The 5,289-nt window shown below is 36.8% G+C and overlaps 1 protein-coding gene across 2 annotated transcripts in view; it reads right to left on the reverse strand.

The window, feature by feature from the left end:
- The window catches only part of LOC107705730 (zinc finger protein 704-like), a 76,380-nt gene that overhangs the window by 48,262 nt on the left and 22,829 nt on the right, over positions 1-5,289 (reverse strand). The gene's annotated exons all lie outside the window — the stretch shown is intronic.

The following is a 5,289-nucleotide window of genomic DNA, read 5'->3' on the forward strand; positions in this document are numbered from 1 at the left end:
TTGCGGTTTCAAAATAAAAGCTCAAACCCTCACTCTGAGTTTACACATTTCGATGTCCACATATTCTTTTAATTACATAACAGTGGCTATAGCATTTCTGTCCTAAAGAAATGGCCAAATATTAAAGATTAAGTGAACATTTGAATTAAATTGTGCTTGGTCGATATTAAACAAGGATTAGATCGCATAGCAATGTGCAAAAATCAGGCCGTTGGCGCCCTCTGCAGGCCTTTGTTGTAATGCGTAATGTACATTAGCTCTATTTTTTATAATACATTATGTATTTTAACAGTTTTGTTCAATAAAACCATATGATTTCTTGCTTTTGATACTTTATTTGAACTAACTAGTATTGCCTCATTGCTATTATATATGTATTTTAAGTAATTTTAAAGGCTATTGTTCACTTACATCTATTTTTATTACCACAAAAAAATTAATTATAATGATAGGGCCCCATGAAATCTGTTTTATATCCAAATTCAGTTTTTTTCCATTTCCATTTTTCTATACTCTGTTTTAATGGTTAAATTAAATTTTATTAATCAAAAAGCCTGTCTAATTAATTGAGTTTTACAGTTTTATCTTTACCAAATTCTGTTTTCCATTATTTTCTGGATTCCATTTTAATGGTTCCATTAAATTTTAATAATCAAAAGCATCTCCAATTAATTGATTTTATTTTTTAAAGTTTTTTTTTCAGAAATACTGCACATTTACATTTTTCTCCTAAATAAATTCTGGTAAATAACATTTCTGGTAAATACTACTTCAAAAATTGTTTTTTGATTTTAATTGTATTATTAGTAGACTAGAACACATGGATATGTTATCATTCTTTACACTATAATACTGAACTTTGATTTCAGTGATTTGGACTATGAGACGACACTTGCTTCTTGTACTCTATGTTGCACTTTACTTTTGCTTTAAAAAAAAGATTTCATAGAAATTTGGATTTCTTTTGGTTTAATAAAATATAGTTTAATAAAACATTCTTAAGTAAAATTTTTTTGTGTGTGAGAAATTAATCGTTTAGATTAATCGATTGATTAATCAAAATAAAAATAGTCGTTAGTGGCAGCCCTACACAATGCACTGGATAGCTGGCCAATCAGAGCACACCTCGCTTTTCAGACCGAAAATAAAAGCAGCCTTGCTGAGCAGAAGAGACTTCATTTAAAACATTAGAAAATATTACAGATCCCAATTTTAACACTATGTGTGAATGTTTTAATAAATGTATTAACAGAGCTGTTGTAATTATTATTATCATTATTATTGTCTTAGTTTTTATTTTATTTTACAGAACAACAGTAAAATTACAATACTAGCATTTATGAAAGTTGGAGTTCTTGCTTTTTATCAACTTTTATTTTGGCGTGAGCAACTGACTAGTAACACTGTTTTAACGCAGATTGTCCTCGCGCTTTGGACTTTGAACCCTGGTTGACAAGCAGATCTGCCGCGAGTTCGTGCAGCGCTGTCAGAATACATGCAATTTGTGCATTGTTCGGTACAATTTATTTGGTCTTTCTGCTTATTTGACCACACTGAAAGAGCTTTTTTTGCTATTTTCGCCTGAATAATTTCGGTTGGTGCATCCCTACTAAGTGGTTGTTAACATGTTTCTAGATTGTTGTGAGTAGTTCAAACTGTTGCTTTTGTGTAGTTGCTATGGTGTTTCCAGTGGTAGTTAGCATGTTGCTAGGGTGTTGTCGGAGGCTGTGAGTGTTGCTATGCAGTTGCTAAGCTGTTCCTAGTTCTTGTTATCATGTTGCTAGGGTGTTTTGGAGGCTGTGAGTGATGCTATGCAGTTGCTAAGCTGTTCCAAGTTCTTGTTATCATGTTGCTATGGCGTTTTGGAGGCTGTGAGTGTTGTTATGCAGTTGCTAAGGTGTTTCAAGTTGTTGTTTTCATGTTGCTAGGGTGTTTTGGAGGCTGTGAGTGTTGCTAAGCTGTTCCAAGTTATTGCTATCATGTTGCTAGGGTGTTTTGGAGGCTGTGAGTGTTGCTATGCAGTTGCTAGGTGTTATAAGTTGTTGTTATCATGTTACTAGTCTGTTGTCGGGGGCTGACAGTGTTACTATGCAATTGCTAAGGTATTCTTAGTGTTTGTTGGCATGTTTCTAGGGTGTACTGAGTAGTTGTGAGTGTTAATAAGTTGTTGTAACTTGATGTTAGAACACTGTTCGTATGTTGTGGGCACATGTGTGTTGCTTTGCAGTTGCTAAGGCATTTCAAGTGGATATCATATTGCTAGGGTGTTGTTGGAGGCTGTGTTACTATGCAGTTACTAAGGTATTGTCCGGGTTTGTTCAAACATTGTTTCAGTGTTGTGGATAAATCAGAGTTTTGCTATACAGTTGTAAAGTAAATGTTATCATTGTTAGGGTGTTGTGGTTGGTTGTGACTCTTGTTGCGCAGCTGCTAAGATTTTCTAAGTAGTCGTAACTTGTTTCTAGAGTGTTGTGAGTAGTTGAATGTGATGAAGTGTTGCTATTGTGTCGTTGCTTTGGTATTTCCAGTGGTAGTTTGCATGTTGCTAGGGTGTTGTCAGAGGCTGTGAGTGCTGCTATGAAAGGTGTTCCAAGTGTCTTTAAGTCTGTTTCCCGGGCATACTGAGTGGTCGTGAGTTGTTGTAACTTGCTGTCAGAATGTTGTTTGGGTGTTGTGGTCAAATGTGAGTGCTACTATGCGTTCCTAGTTCTTGTTATCATGTTGCTAGGGTGTTTTGGAGGCTGTGAGTGATGCTATGCAGTTGCTAAGCTGTTCCAAGTTCTTGTTATCATGTTGCTATGGCGTTTTGGAGGCTGTGAGTGTTGTTATGCAGTTGCTAAGGTGTTTCAAGTTGTTGTTTTCATGTTGCTAGGGTGTTTTGGAGGCTGTGAGTGTTGCTAAGCTGTTCCGAGTTATTGCTATCATGTTGCTAGGGTGTTTTGGAGGCTGTGAGTGTTGCTATGCAGTTGCTAGGTGTTATAAGTTGTTGTTATCATGTTACTAGTCTGTTGTCGGGGGCTGACAGTGTTACTATGCAATTGCTAAGGTATTCTTAGTGTTTGTTGGCATGTTTCTAGGGTGTACTGAGTAGTTGTGAGTGTTAATAAGTTGTTGTAACTTGATGTTAGAACACTGTTCGTATGTTGTGGGCACATGTGTGTTGCTTTGCAGTTGCTAAGGCATTTCAAGTGGATATCATATTGCTAGGGTGTTGTTGGAGGCTGTGTTACTATGCAGTTACTAAGGTATTGTCCGGGTTTGTTCAAACATTGTTTCAGTGTTGTGGATAAATCAGAGTTTTGCTATACAGTTGTAAAGTAAATGTTATCATTGTTAGGGTGTTGTGGTTGGTTGTGACTCTTGTTGCGCAGCTGCTAAGATTTTCTAAGTAGTCGTAACTTGTTTCTAGAGTGTTGTGAGTAGTTGAATGTGATGAAGTGTTGCTATTGTGTCGTTGCTTTGGTATTTCCAGTGGTAGTTAGCATGTTGCTAGGGTGTTGTCAGAGGCTGTGAGTGCTGCTATGAAAGGTGTTCTAAGTGTCTTTAAGTCTGTTTCCCGGGCATACTGAGTGGTCGTGAGTTGTTGTAACTTGCTGTCAGAATGTTGTTTGGGTGTTGTGGTCAAATGTGAGTGCTACTATGCAGTTGCCAAGGTGTTCCAAGTGTTCCAAGTTGTTATCATGTTGCTAGGCAGTTGTTTGAAGCTGTGAGTGTTAGGTAGAACACTGTTTGTGTAATGTGGCAAGTTGTGAGTGTTGCTATACAGTTGCTAAGGTGTTCCCTAGTGGTTGTCGGTGTGTTGCTAAGGTGTTCTAACTTGCTGTTTCGGGTGTTGTTGGAGACTGTGAGTGTTGCTATGCAGTTGCTAGGATGTTCTAAGTGGTTCGAATGTTTCTAGGGTGTGTTGGGTGGCTATAAGTGTTGCTATGCAGGTTGTTCTAGGGTGTTGTTGGAGGCTGTGAGTATTGCTTTGCAGTTTCTAAGTGGTTGTCAATGTACTGTTAATGTGTTGTGGCCAGTTGTGACTGTTTCTATGCGGTTGCTAAGGTGTTCCAAGTAGCTGTTAGCATGTTGTTAGGGTTTTGCAAGTGTTGCAAGTCAAAAGAGCCCAACACTCCATTTTTGTGCATGATTTTTGTCTGGTGTACATTCATCAGACAAAATAAGACATCTGATTGTTTAAAAAAAGTAACAGGACATCACTTCTTTGTGTTCTGGTCCTCAGATTATGAACTATATCAACAATGATAAACATACGTCAAGTTGGTTCTCATCTCTGCTGGTGGCACATGTGTCACTATGTATCAAAAACAGTCATGGCTAACTTTAAAAATGGGAAAATATAAGGGAATCGGATGGACCCAAAATACATCTGCTCATAATAAGGAACACAGTTGTGTTCTGTTTTGCAGTGTTAGTATCTGACCACAATGAAAATTACCCTTTTTAATCCATACATATGGGAATAATGTGAACATGTCTAATTCTGCTTTTAAATGTGTATTTGGGGCCCTGCTTAGCATCCCCAGCCAACACGGCTCAAGTGTGTAAACACAGTACAGAAATAAATAGTGATGAAAATATCTGAGACGAAACAGCTGAACTAATCAAACAAACAGGCCTTAAGCAAACCTCACCGACCACTTCACGCAGAGAGAGAGAGAGACAGACCCGAACAGGGTGCTTTCAGCTACAGGGCGAATGTCTGCAAGAAAGCACTTTGTTTCTTTGTCTAAACGGTTTCACAATTCTAAAAACCTTGTTTATTCCCAGGGTAAAATTTTAATTTCAGTCCCAGATTCTCAATCTAGTGTCAGACTCTTTGAACTTACCTTTTATCCACATGATAAGAGAGAAAAGCAGTGATTTTTTAGTGAATATAGCAAATAATAATGCTTAATAATGTATATATATGTATGTATAATACAATAGCCTACTAGTGCGATTTTAAAGTCCCTCTGCAGTCACTAATTTTATCCCTTAAAACTCATCTTTGATAAACAAAATGATAAAATTAAACCTTTTTTCCCCATGAAAATGAATTCTTTATGTCTTAAAATGGCTTGAATGTAACTCTACAACCTTACCTGATTTAGTATACGCAGGTCCATGAATATGTTAACTATTCCGCAGCAGCTCAGACCTGTTCCACTTTCACTTAGTTAACTGAAGTAAGAAACGCTACACAATGGCAAGTGGCAGTATTGGATAATGGTTATGAAAGAGTGAATCTGTGAGTGAATTTATTCAAATTCTGAATGGAATATATATATATATATATATATATAT

Source organism: Sinocyclocheilus rhinocerous, unplaced genomic scaffold (assembly GCF_001515625.1).
Source record: "Sinocyclocheilus rhinocerous isolate Xijiao unplaced genomic scaffold, SAMN03320098_v1.1 scaffold263, whole genome shotgun sequence".
NCBI lineage: Eukaryota > Metazoa > Chordata > Actinopteri > Cypriniformes > Cyprinidae > Sinocyclocheilus > Sinocyclocheilus rhinocerous.